Source organism: Terrapene carolina, unplaced genomic scaffold (assembly GCF_002925995.2).
Source record: "Terrapene carolina triunguis isolate 2854851 unplaced genomic scaffold, T_m_triunguis-2.0 Scaffold67, whole genome shotgun sequence".
NCBI classification, from domain to species: Eukaryota; Metazoa; Chordata; order Testudines; family Emydidae; genus Terrapene; species Terrapene triunguis.
In genome coordinates, this window is record NW_020664418.1 from 21568257 (window position 1) to 21582398 (window position 14142).

General features: G+C 38.7%; 1 long non-coding RNA gene across 1 annotated transcript in view; it reads left to right on the forward strand.

Annotated features, from left to right (window-relative positions):
• Positions 1 to 13242, forward strand: part of LOC115271169 — a 64548-nt gene extending 51306 nt beyond the window's left edge. The window contains exon 3 of the long non-coding RNA XR_003899771.1: positions 13098 to 13242. This is a non-coding gene — a long non-coding RNA (uncharacterized LOC115271169). The remainder of the gene's footprint in view (positions 1 to 13097) is intronic.
• The last annotated feature ends 900 nt before the right edge of the window (positions 13243 to 14142 follow it).

A 14142-nucleotide genomic window follows, 5' to 3' on the forward strand; every position in this document is an offset into this window, starting at 1 on the left:
TCCAATTGCTGCCGCCGATCGCGATTGTGACTTTTTTTTTTGCTTGGGGCGGCAGTAATGCTGGAGCCGGCCCTGGCCCCAACAGTGAGCAGCAAACCCTGTGACAGTTTGTCAAAGGGCTATCATTTATATTCTAAAACATAAATAAGGATTCTTGGTTATTGAGCATAGTTGCTATAGTAATTTGATGATTAGTCAAATATCATTTTGTAGATTTAGCCAGTCACATCTGAAAAATCCCATTCCACAGGTTTGAAATCCTTAACAGCAAATGTCTGATTAAATGTTATCAGCAAGCACGACTTGTTTTCTGAGACTGGTTGCTGGCTGCTACTTGAATGTGGCATTGTGAATTCCAGATAGGATGACCAGACAGCAAATGTGAAAAATCGGGACAGGGAGTGGGGGGTAATAGGAGCCTATATAAGAGAGAGACCCAAAAATCAGGACTGTCCCTATAAAATCGGGACATCTGGTCACCCTAATTCCAGGGGAGTGAGAAAAGTATGATATCCTTTTCTGGCAATAGTGAAAGTGTGAGGGGAAAGGACGGAGTGAAAGGTAATGATCAGAGAGGCACCATACATAGATAAGTTTTCCCTTCCCTTAGGGTTCCAACCCAGAGTGAGTAGGCTTTTACTCTGAACATTCAGCAGCCATAATGTGACAGTTGAGAGATGGTTTTCAGGCATATCTCTCAGCTTACCAAAGTTCAAATCTGTGGGTTAAGAGAGACGCAAAATAACAGTGCAGTAGCTTTAAATGTGCCTATATATTAAACAGCATTTGTTTATAATCCCAGTTTCATGATTGCAAGTCTTTTTGATATAAACTGTAGTGGAGATTTCAGCCCAGAGAGACTATTCAAGTAACTCTTTTTTTTTTTTTTTAAACTCACCACAACAGTCTCCGGAGCAGAGTTGTATTTCCCCTGATTGTTTTCATTTCTTAAAAGCTGGGAATACTAGAAGACACTTATTTAATTGTGCTTGCCTATCTGTTAGGATTGCCTTGTGTAGATGTAAGGAGTTGCATGGATTTGTTTGGGGAGAAGAAATGTTAGTCGGGAAAACAATAAAATATTAGTAAAATGTGTTTATATTTAGCTTCAAGGGGTTTAAAGGTATCACAACTGGTGATTACAGAATATTGAGAACAGTGTAGTCTGCAGTAAATCTGGGTCTCATTGGCCAATGGATGATCCCAAATGGTATATCCTAACCCAATGGGAGCAGTTAGTAGCAATTGAAAAGAGGAGGATAAGAAGCAATATGTGCCACACTGAAACCCTGTAGAGCTTTGACAACATGTTGTAACATGTATGGAGGGGTAAGATGATGAAATAAGACCTCTCATCAGCAGTGTCAAATTCTACCAACAAGTTCAGCAGAAGAATGGAAAGATTCCTGCTGTTAGAATCATGCTGAGATTGGATGATTATCTTAATTCTGTAATCTGGATGGAAGCTGCTGTACTACTCCTCAGATTTCTAAAGTGACGGATTGGAGCTGAGAATTTTCAGCCCGTTTCTCCCCATGGACATCAGCACCACCTGTTCTCTCTTCCTTTCCCCCTCCCACTCCTTCTTTCCCCCTTACCCCGTCTGCTTACAAGAGGCTGAAGAGAATCCCAATCCCACCCACTTTCCACCTGCACCTCTTCCACCCCCAGTTCTCTCACTGCTTTGTTCTGAACCCCTTGTCCTCAGCTGTTTCCCAGCTTCAGGCAACATAGGGAGCTTGGCAAGACTCAAATACATTTTGAGGTATAAGAAGAGGCTTGCTGGCATGGCAAGGACACAGGGCCTGTAAGGATCTTTTATCCCAACTCAGCTCCTCCACCTGGTGCACAGAAACCCTCCTTCCTCCTTATTACAAATTATGTCCCAGAGATTCCTTTTTTGCTGAGGAATATGGTCAGTGCCAATGCTGTGTAACATTTCAGGATGGGACAGTTTCCTAGGGGTTAAAAATAAAACCAGATGGTCATGTGTCAGAATGTCCCTATGCAGTCTAAAGCTCTTAAAGAGCTACCCTATAAATTTGATTATTTGGCACATTATAAGTATTAGAATACAATCAGTCTGTAGGTGCAGGTACAGCATGGGAAATCCTGTCACCAACAGACTTACTACTGCACACCCACACTCAGACTTCCTACCTCATCACCAACACTCAGACCAGAGTCTGAGAAAAGAGATTGGCTTAGACTGTGCCTTGAAGGGCAAGAGCTTTCTCAGACCAGTTGAGGCAAGCAAACTCTGTAGTTAGATAAGAATGCCCTTTCTCCAGCTGCCCAAATGGTCATGTCTAGAGGGGCTATAACTGCCCTAAATAACCTCATCTACCATCACAGCATTTGGGGAAAAGAGTGATCACTCAAGTATCCAAAAAGATGGGGGAAAGTCTAGAGACCCAGATGATGTGCAGTCATAGGGAAACCACGAGAGAAGAACTGTAGAGATAATGTCACAGCTTGACTTGCACCTTGAAGCAAATAGAATAAGGCAGCATAGTCTTTGGTTTTACAGGATCTCTGTGGCTAACACTGCAAAACTGTCAAGCAACTGAGTTATGTAACATCTAGAGCTTCCCACTGGAGAAGTGTAGATTGAACTGCAATAATAGAATCACAAAGTCATAGATAACTGTGGCAAGTTCTACAGCAGAGAGGGATGTAATCTCTTTACCAGATCCAAATGAAAAACCAATATCATCTGAAAATCTACAAGCAATTAGACATCCAGAAATTCTCTGACATTTCAAACCTTTTGCATAAAAGTTTACAGTATATGATTCTGCTCTCTAAAAGGAACAGGTACCACCCTACCACATGCCCTCTGGCCCCAATTCAGCAAAACATTTAGTCATTTGATTTCAGCAATACTTAACATATGTTTTAAGTTAAGTACAACTTAAGTGCTTTGCTGAATCAGGGCCTAGATCTCTTTTTCTCTGTATAGAAATGTTTCAGATATGTATGAGTCAATATGTATCTTTAGTTTTTAGAAATTATAACAGCATGTGCTTGTCTATATGGTCAGTTCATGCGTGGAAGGCTAAAGTGCTGTAGATTTACATCCCAGCTTGCCATACGCTAACTGATCATATCAATGAGCGTCTGTAACTTTAAAAAACTGATGAGGCATTTATGTTAATTCCCACATATACTGCTCATGCACATGCAGAATTGTGCCTTTTTCCTTCAGTGAACTATATTTTAAACTATTGTTTCTACTTGATTTTGGAATATAAAGTGTTACCTTTTTGATTCCTTTCAAAAGGTGTCAGTTGCTCATTTCCCTACCCCCAAAATAATAGCAATATAGTTAATGGACATAGCAAGGAATCCATTCTAGCAAGTAGTGTCAATTTGCCATTAAATCCCATATACTCCTTGTAGTGATAGAGATGTAGAGAATATCATTACCCTTATGTCAGCTGTTCACATTTTTGCTTACACACATTTGCCATTCTGAACAGATGCCAATGAATTGAAAGCAATGACATTTTTGTAGCTGTATAATGTGCTAGTATTTTTCTGTGTTTTATCAGACACAATATAACCACCAAAATCTTTCTTAAGAAAGGCTTATGAATTCTTAAAACTAATGCTTAGAGGCACTGTAGAATAAAGCTAATAGAAAACTATTTTAATGATGCAGTTGTGCAGGGTGTTTTCTAAACTGTTTCCTATTAAAAACTGTGTCAACCTGGTACAATGTGATTTTTATATACACGTGTGTGTATATTTATTATTGATACATTGTATTATCTGTCATCTATAGTTGGAGATAAACTTCATAATATGGGCTGTCCTGCAGTATGCAGGACTTTTATCATTTGTAAAGTCAGCACACAGAAAACAGAAGGAGGTTCCCATGGTGCCCTCCTTCCCCCCACCCTCCAAAGACTCCTGTATATTCTGGACCAGATTCTCCATTGCCCCTCTCCTTGTGTAGTCATTTCCACTTGTGCAAAATGGATGTAAAATGTCGTTATGACTTGGTAGCATTTTACACTCACTCTGCACAGGTGTAAATGACTGTGAGGTGGAAGGAAGTGGACAATCAGGCCTTTTAATCTTTAATATTACATAACGGTATACTTAGGCTCACGTTTCTTTAATCACTGCCAAAGACACTGCTGTTCATTCTTCTCCAGCCAACTCATATTTTCAGGCACTTATTCCTATTTTAATTTTCCAGGGATACAGGGAAAAGGATAAAGTTTAATACAAGATTTTATCATCTGGAAATTTTGTGTTAACAAAATGCAACCAGTACTGTATTATTCCATTGCCAAAAAAAAGGAGTAACCCTGAAAAGTGTTCTCTGCATCTGCAAAAAAAGATTTGAGAGTGTCAAAAGTGCCCGGGACAGTTGTATCTATACAGTCTTCCTTACTCTGTTCTGTTTTGAACCTTGTGAAACAGAAATAAATCTGAAATTTCATTTTTCTTTATGTGAAATTTTGTCCATTTTTCAACCAGCTCCAATTTACATATCTTGTGGACTTGGTGTCGTGGGAATTCATTAAAATGTAGTCCTAACACAAACTCATAGTGGATTACAAAAGCACTTAGGCATCTGCTTAAGTCCTCTCCTGTTCAGGACAGTACTTAGGTAAATGCTTAACTTTAATATGCTTAAGTCCCATTGATTTAGAATGCTGAAAATTAAGCATGTGTTTAAGTGGTATCCTGAATAGAGGCACTTTACTGAATTGCGGGAGGTCATGGTGGATAAAATAAAGTGGAAATTAAGGTAATCCTAATAAACCAAGGCTCAGGAGAAGACAATCCATGTTTGGAAATAGTCACATTTCTCTTAGATGACCTATATTAATTACTAACAGGAGAGTCCGTGTCTTGGTCACTGTAAATACTTTAGAGATTCAAAGTAATTCCTATCAATTATTTTTGATTACACATTTTCTTTCTGTCACTCAGGCTGCTGCTCTTTCCTTAATAATTCACCACCTTCTTACCTGGGCAGACGATTTTCTGAGCAATTTTGTGACCTAGTGAACTAAAAGCTGAGCGACAGCATTAACTCCAGTTCCCTTACTGTTGATGGTTTGTCAACTCAAATTCAAAGCAAATCTGATCTGATGGATCTGATGGTTTAATTTTGCTTTCTCCCTTAATAATGGTTCGGCTATTTTGCAAATGTGCATTTGGCAAAATGTTTCTAATCAAAAGTGGAACATCTTTAGAAATGCTGTAAAAAGAGAATGAAAAGTCTTTATGTAACTGTCTGAATGCTATGGGATGCACGTCACATGGAGAAAACTGAGGAAGAAATTATGAAAGCCTTAGTTAAAAGAAACCAGTTGTTGTTTGCTGCATCAAATGTGGCTTTATTTCGTAGATTTGTTTTATTTACTGAATTCTATCTAAAGGGTGGACTATGTGACATTTTTTTAAAATACTTTAAAATGTGATATGTCTCAGTAAAAATTATTTTCAGTGTCTGGAGCTATGCAAAGCTGGGGGGTCTTTGTACCATACATGTCTGCAAATTAAAAAAAAAATATACAAATTCAACCACAGAGAGATGGTGCTCCTCTAAAAAGGATAACAGTGTGCCCTTATTCTTCACATTGCCTCACCAGTCAAGAGGATTCAGCAATGTTAATCAGACACTTAGAGTATTCACATTAAAAAAAAAAATAACCTTTGTGTGCCATCTCCGACCATTGGATATATTTGCTAATAGCAATCGCAGAAGGACCGCATGCCATTGTAGGCAATCTCATCATACCATCCCCTCCATAAATTTATCAAGCTCAGTCTTAAAACTAGTTAGGTTTTTTGTCCCCATTGCTCCCCTTGGAAGGCTGTTCCATAACTCAATCTTCAGATGGCTAGAAACCGTCATCTAATTTAAAGATTAAACATATTGATGGCCAGTTTATAGCCACTTGTTCTTGTGCTAGCATTTGCCCTTAATCTAAATAACTTCTCCCCCTTCTGAGTGTTCATCTTGCAATCATATTGCCCTTTAGTCTCCATTTTGTTAGGCTAAACAAGCTAAGCTCCTTAAGTCTCCACTCATAAGGTAGGTTCTCCATTCCTCTGATCATCCTAGTAGCCCTTCTCTGTACCTGTTCCAGTTTGAATTCATTTTGCTTAAACATGGGAGACCAGAATTACACACAGTATTCCAGATGAGGTCTTCACAAGTGCCTTGGATAATGGTAATAACACTTCCCTATCTCTACTGGAAATACCTCACCTGAGGCATCCCAGGATTGCATTAGCCCTCTTCACAGCCACATCACATTGGTGGCTCATAGTTGTCCTGTGGTTGATCAACACACTCAGGTCTTTTTCCTCCTCTGTAGCTTCCAACTGATAAGTCCCCAGTTTGTAGCAAAAATTCTTGTTGTTAGTACCTAGTGCAAAATGCAAGGTCATGCAAGTACAAAGTGCAAGTATCAAATTTCATCCCATTTCCATTACTTGAGATTTGAGGACTTCAGAAACTCAGCCAGAGGTTATGGGCCTATTACAAGAGTGGCTGGGTGAGGGTCTGTGGTATGCAATTTGCAGGAGGTCAGATGAGATGATCATGATGGTCCCTTCTAGCGTTAAAGTCTATGAGAGCAGATGAACTGATCCAAAGCCCACTGAAGTTAATGGAAACCTTTCCACTGACTGGGCTTTCGATCTGGTTCATAGTGTATTTTTATTAGCTGTCTTTGTTTTTAATTTTAAATCTTCAGAAGTGAAAACATTTTGCTTGTGATTCAACCCCTTTGTCCGTTGGATGCAAACAGCATGGCATTTCTGAAAGTCATTTTCTGTAGTCCTTCAAAGTGGATTTCAACTTCCTCTTCTGAGAGGATTCTGATATTATATAATGAGAACCTCAGGTGCTAAGTATTACATTTATTTATGCATTTATTGTCCATAAGAAGAATGTTGTTCTTTGAGGAAGACTGTGCTTTCATAGACTGATGATATCTGCTCCAAGTGAGTATGCAACATTATGAGAGTGAGCAAGTGTTAATAGTTACAATTGCCGTTAGTAGCAAACATGGTGATGGTTCGGTAGTGTAGGAGGTGCTGTGTTCATCTGGTTAGAACAAAAAGTCTGGCAGCCAGCTGGATTCTGAATTTCTAATTTGTAGTGAGTCACTGCCTCCTTCCTTATAGTTTGTTTTCTTTCCTTGCTTAAGTCATTCTTTCCTGTCCCATCTGGGTGTGTTTTTAGTACTGAAAGTGGCTTTCTGGCGAAAAAGACCTTTTATCAGAAAGTCTGATTGAAAGATTAATTCTTGCCTAATTTGAAGAAAGCTGAGAGAACAGAGTTTACTGGCTTGTGTTATACGCTGCCCCTGTCATACAGAGGCAAGATTCTCACAGTTCCCTCATAAAGCAGGGGTGCCCCTGTTTTCTCTTGGGTTTTCTGATTAGTTACTACTTTAGAGAGCATTGGCAATGGGATAATGCCACACTTTGACTTGTTCTATTTCAGTAAAAGTTGCAGCTGTGACCATAGTCCAGTTACCAGTGTGTTGCATTCTCTTCCCACATCATCCAGCGTGGCATTAACAATAGAATGCCCAAGTATTCTCTCTCTTTGTATGTATAGGTCTTGGAAGATGAAGCGTCTACAACACAAGGCAACATCTCTTTTGGGAAAAAGCCTGCTTAGGCTGTTGGCATGACCTCTGGTGCAACTTATGAGATGGTTACATGTGAGCTACAAAGCTATTGGCACAGAGAGTATGGGGTTCTGATGACCTGTGTCACCATGAGAGCAATGCAAAGGTGATTCATGATGTCATAAAGGCACTACAAGATGGCTCTGGCTTTCCTATATTTCAAGGATTTCAAGCTTATTAAGAAAACCTTGTTCTAGTTCATTTACATTGTGGGTTGGATGGCTCAGGATATTTGGATTTAAGGGCCGTTCACTTCAAGTCAATGTTTTGGGTCTTTCCCAAGTTGAGGCTGACCAAAAGTTATCAATATGGGTAAATATATTTATTTGGTCACCTATATGATCTCAGGCCAATCCTTGTCACAAAAATCCATTCACAGTAATGACTGTCAGCCTCTGAATTGAGGCCAAGGATTAAATCGGAATAGAGAATGATTTAGCCACTTGCCCTCATCTGGACCAAGACATAGTGACAGGGCAGAGAGGAAAAGCCTGAACTGCTGCCTGTGTTGCACCTATCCTGTGCAAAGAGGACTTCAGTTTCTAGTGTTGCCAATCTTGCACATCCCTCAAATATTAAATTAGCTCTGAGGAGGCTTAGTTAAGGCCTCTCACTAGTTTTAAACTCCAGATTTAGGTTTGAACATGTCCGATCTCTCTGATGGGCCACACCAAAAATCTCTTTATGCAAATATAAATGAAATGCTGTGGGTCCCACCCCTCACACACATGGTAGATGGACTGTCTATTTATGGCTTGTCATGTTTTGGGTAGTACTAAATCAGCTAAATAAAATATATATCCTTGATTTGTGGCTTTCTGTCTCATTATGGAAAATACCAATGAAGAAAAACTATGAAACTGAGCAGTCAAACATGTATGTGGAACCCATATTACGCCACAAAATATTTCTTAGCCTGAAGTGCTTTTCAGAAGATATTTGAAATAATGGGAGGGGGGAACCTAGCATTAAAAATAGTGAAATATTGCTAGTATACAGATCCATGATTTGACTCGTTCAGACTGACATACAGCTAAAATTTCCAAATGTTTGAATGATCTGTCCCCCGCACTGATTAATGATTATATTTGACTACCCTGAATGTACAAATTTCTAAAAACCACAAAAAAGTTTTACTGCCAGATGAGTCATTTATGATTAAGATCTGAAATTTACTAATGCTTGGCATCATTCATCTTCAACAAGCTCTTTAAACTTGACTCTGAATGTCTGCATCCTTCTGGTGCAGGTTTATTTCATCCATTCTCCCAGTCATAAAGAAAATTAATTGTCGTGGATTTTTGGTTACAATGTTCTCTTGTTTGCCCCCCTCCTCTCCTTGTGTGCAGCAATTTTAGAAATGAATGTGTGTTTACTAGGAAAATATTGGAAGCAGCAACATTACTCCCTTTGTACCTCATGTTTAAAACGGTTTTAAAAAAATTCAACTGCTGTATAGTATATATACCAAACTGTAACCCTATGACCAAATTTAGCCGTAATCTATCAAGGTAATGGGCTTTTGTGAAGTGCTTGCATTCTTCTTGTAAGAGGCCCTGTAAATCTTTCCATGTTTCCCTCGATTACTGATTCTAGGTGAACTTTTATAACCTTCCCTTGTCCAGTTGTGCTAAAAGTTGTAACCCAGATGGTTCTTTTACCTTTCTGAAACGCAGCCTGATATGACAATAATAAGTGCAATGTACGTAAATTAAATTAAATAAAAACTTATGTGGCCTAGCTTGCTAGCTCACATTTGACTTCATCTCCAACACTTACAGTTTGAATGGACCCATTTTTCAAGGTCTTTTGGGCACCACATCTTTAGGAGGGACAAACCATTCCCTACGCAGCAATTGCTTTCATAGCTGGTGAAATGATTCTTTTGTAGCATGTGTATAATTTTAGTTTTATAAAGTGCTTTAGAGTCCTTTGAAGAGAGAGACGCTAAGAAATCCAAGATATTTACTTACTTATTATTAAACTTAAATGATAATCCTACCCTATTGTAAGGGCTATTTTCTGAAAACCTTATTATCACTGAGGGCTTTCTTTCAAGGAATTCCTAACCTTTTGACAATGTCCAGTTGAGCAACAGCTGTTAAAATAAACTTCAAAAGAGTCTGTGTTTGTTTGTTTGTATATATGGATACATACACACGCATACTATAATGCAGGGCGTGAGGGAGAGTATGCTAAAGTGTGGCCTAGCTGGCACAGAGGCATAAGAGCATCCAAATGCCCCTTCGCACGTCAGTACTGGCTACCCACATCATGGGTGGCAGTATGGGAGGGGAAGAGGACTCTGTAGAGCTGCTACTTCCCCTCTTGTGCAGGTGAGCTGGAGGGGGAGAACAGAGGAGGCACAGGGTGTAGCTGCACCAGCATGCTGGGGAACATACACTGCATTGGCTCTAGACCCGGCACAGTTTATTCCCTCTTTGCTGCAGTGGCAGAACCAGGAGCCAACTAAAAGTCTGCTCCCAGTGTAACACAAAAAGATATTTCCCCTTACTCTCGACTCATGGCAAAGGCATGAATGAGCCCATGAGATTAAGTGAAAAGATCAGATGAATGTGTAAAGATTAGCTTTGGCCTCTTGATGGAATGAATGACAGATGCTGAATAAAAGTAAAACTTGTAGTTTCATTTATATCCTACACCATTTAACTTGTACCATCTCCTCTCTGATCTGTTCTGATTCCTTAACAATCCTCAAAAAACCCTTAAAATGGAGTTTGAATACTGACTATATGATAAATAGGTCTGATTCAACTCTAAATTTTTGTAGGGAGAGTTGTCTATGAAAATAGATTAGCTTCTACTTGTTCAGGAAATAATCAATAATAGGTATTAGATACAGTAGGGGGCATATTAATCTGTTATCCAAAGGCTAGACCTTTCCTTAGATCCAAGGGTATTTAGAAAAAAAAATTAATATAGGAGAGAGATTCCCCTCTGGTAGAATTTTAAAATCTGGTAGATTTTAAAAACTCTGGGGACAAATTGTCCTAAAGCTACTTCTATTTTAAGGCCACTTTACTTGGTCAACAATTAAAGTAAAATACTAAAGAAAAGCTCCTGATTGCACATAAACAAGGCTATGTTGTGCCTGTCAGTAAATGCCAGAGATGGGACATAGAGTGCACTTTCCTTCCCAATTATTTTTGCTTTGACACTGTAAAGAAAAATTTGTGCATGACAGAAAATGAAAAACCCTTCTGTTTTGTTTCCAGGGGTTGTTTTTAGTACACAATAGGCAAAGGTGGCTTCCAGAGTATTTTTCTAACTAAGTTTAAAATATTTCACTTGCTTAAGATTTAATTGCATACTGCTTGTATAAAAAAATCCATTATCTATACAAAAACAAGAATACATTTGCATTTCATCAGCTATGATTGTGGTTCCATTAGCTGCTACGTGCTGGTTCCTAGGCCATGAGTCATTGTCACATACTGGTGTGATTGTTACTTTTCTCAGCAACTGGATGGTACAAACAACCTACAGTAAGCTGCTGAACACATACTGCATCACTCTGCTATAAAACAAGTGAATCATTCTGCAAAGGAAACCTGACTTCCTACCACTTCAGGAAGATTTCCTTTAGCAAAAAGAACTTTTTGTTAAAGTCTATTGTGAATCCCCTGATATTAAATAATTAATAGTAATTACTCTAGCTGGCGTGGAACAGTTTCTGTAAAATAGGTGGCTGTTGGCTTTTAAGTAAAGCATTTTATTGATTGTGTTTTAACTAACAATTGGGATTATTTTAATTTTATTAACGTGATCTATAATTGCATGTGACACAAGCAGAAGGCATGGGTGAAATCCTGGTCCCATTGAAGTCAATGGTAAAATTCACATTAACTTCATTAGGGCCCAACTTTCACTCTGTGTCTGTGGTAGTTGCTCCTAACTTCTTCTTAGTTTTTTGGGGTGGGGGGAGGGGAATTCCATCACTGGAAATTCAATAGAAGAAAGAATCCATTTGCAGAGTATGCTGGGATTACTACACTACAATGGTGTCTGTAATATTTATAGTAATATGGTTCATTGTTTGCCTGAAAATTACTTAATTCAAGATGAAAATGAACTTACATAGCAAATGTAGTCAACTCCGTTCCAGTTAGTTTTGAGTGGGGTTGGTGTGTTGTGCAATATTTTGCAGTATGTACGTTTATATTTTAAATAGTTGTTACATTTGAGGGAAACAAGGGAAGTGTTTATAAAGATCAGTCACGTAACAATGGCTTTCTCAAGAAATGTACAGTGTTATCTGAAAATGTGTTTAGCTTGTCTTAATTATGCTGATATGGAAGAAAAAAAAAAGTTGCTGCTGCAGCAGTGAAAGGTGTTGCTTTGTGTGGTCCTGACAAGATTTCTATTAATAGCACGTGTCATTGATTGTGATGCTGAAAGCCGTGTACAACCAATGAGATAAACTGCCATTGTAGTGTGTGGGGGTCCCTTCAGACTGTCAACTCAAATGATAGAGAGGAATTGGGGAGAGTAGATAACCACCACCTTCCAGAAATATGGCCAGTAACAATCTGGAGATTGGCCTAGTAGTAGCATTTGGTGTCATTCCATTCATTGTGGTTGTCATCATTATTGTAGTTAAAAGAGATGCACTAATGCAGATGTTTAGAAGGCTAGTTAATACAACCTCTCAAACAAAAGAGGTACAAGTCACTGCTGCTGTTGGTGATGGTGATCATGATTCACAGCACCCCCATGAGGAAGACAGCACTAGTTCTGAGGAAATGGGAGAAAACCCGGATTCCCTATCAAGTACATCTTCAAGGCAGGGAAAATAGAAATAACCTATGTATTGGTACAGATATTGATACGATAAATAAGGGAACAAGTAAGGAGTTATAATCTAAGTGTATTTATATTAAAAGTATGTAAATACAAAGGTCATGTAATATGGCCCTGGTCCAGATAAGCACATAAGCATATGTTTAACTTGAAGCACATTAACTGAACCAATGGGACAGTTCTCAGGCTTAGAGTTAAGCATGTGCCTGTTTGGAGTCTTTGACATTTAACACCTTACTTTTATGGAGTTTCAATTTTATAACTTCCTTGTGCACTGAAAAGTTGTGCAGAAGGAATATTTTAAAAGAGCAAAGAAAATCAGAAAAGAACACTAGAAGTGTGAAAGATGAGAACTAGTTATTAAAATACTCAGTCACTGGAACAGATTGTGAGCCCAGGCAGAGGCAGATCATAAATGCTATCAACATGGTATTTATGTAAATTTATTTTCTTTTTTTAATCATTGTAACTTTGACCTTTTATTGTCATTTATAAAAAAAGTTAATTGGGTGTTTTGTTTGGAAAAAATGTGTGATTTCCATTATTTTATAGCCTATTGTGACAAATACATCTAGAACTCTGTATTTTTGCTCTCATTTATAGATGGATGTCTTGTAGCCTACCAACAAATCCTGCTACTGCTGCATGTGTGGCAGCACTTCTACATGATCACATGACTCTTGATATGGACGCGGTCCTGTCAGACTTTGTTCGGTCCACAGGGGCAGAACCAGGTCTGGCAAGAGACCTGCTGGAAGGTAAGCATACCCCCTAAACCTTTGGCACCTTTTCCTCACATTCAGTACTTTCATGCTGTGGTCAATAAAATGTGAAACAGTCTTTTAAAGCTTCTAGTATAGTCTGTTAAATCACTGATTCCTTAGTATCTGTGCCAACAAGCCAATGTTCCTGGCAGTTCAATCACACAAGATTGCACCAGTACAGCTGTTTTCAGCAAAGGCCTTAGAAAATCTCTTATTGTGATAGAAGCTACATTCTATATTAGTTATAATCTTACCTAAAAAGTGAGGCAAAAGGCTTTCATCTTGATTCATACTCTGTCATTTTGAGCTGCCTGCCACGCTCATTAGTCATCAAAAGAAATTCTGAGAGTATGGAAGAATGGTTCCATTAGTTACTTTAAGCTTCTAATATGGAAAACCATACTGAATTTTGAGTGTGTCATGTTCGTTAATAGTAAGAAAAATGAGGATTGGTTTTGAGTGTATCTTCTAATCTGGGCTGGTTGTAGGTGCTGCCAAGTGTGGACAGTTACAGATGTCTTGATGTTATGTATAGAAAATGCCCACATGCCAAGGGCAAATATTTTTGGTTTTCCTCGTATAGCCAAAGTTCAACGTATACTGAGCATCTATTATGTGTTTTTAAAATGTACTGGTGAATATTTCTCCTGTTCCCAATAGCAGATCAGTGTAATAGTAGCTGGGCTTGAATAGTATTTATTTTAGTGTTATGTATTCAGGGCCGGCTCCAGGCACCAGCCAAGCAAGCTCATGCTTGAGGCGGCAGATTCCAAGGGGCGGCATTCCGGCCGCCCTTTTTTTTTTTTTTTTGGTTTGCCGCTCCAGCCACCCCGCAGGTGTTTTGTGTGTGTGTGTGTGTGTGTGTGTGTGTGTGTGTGTGTGTG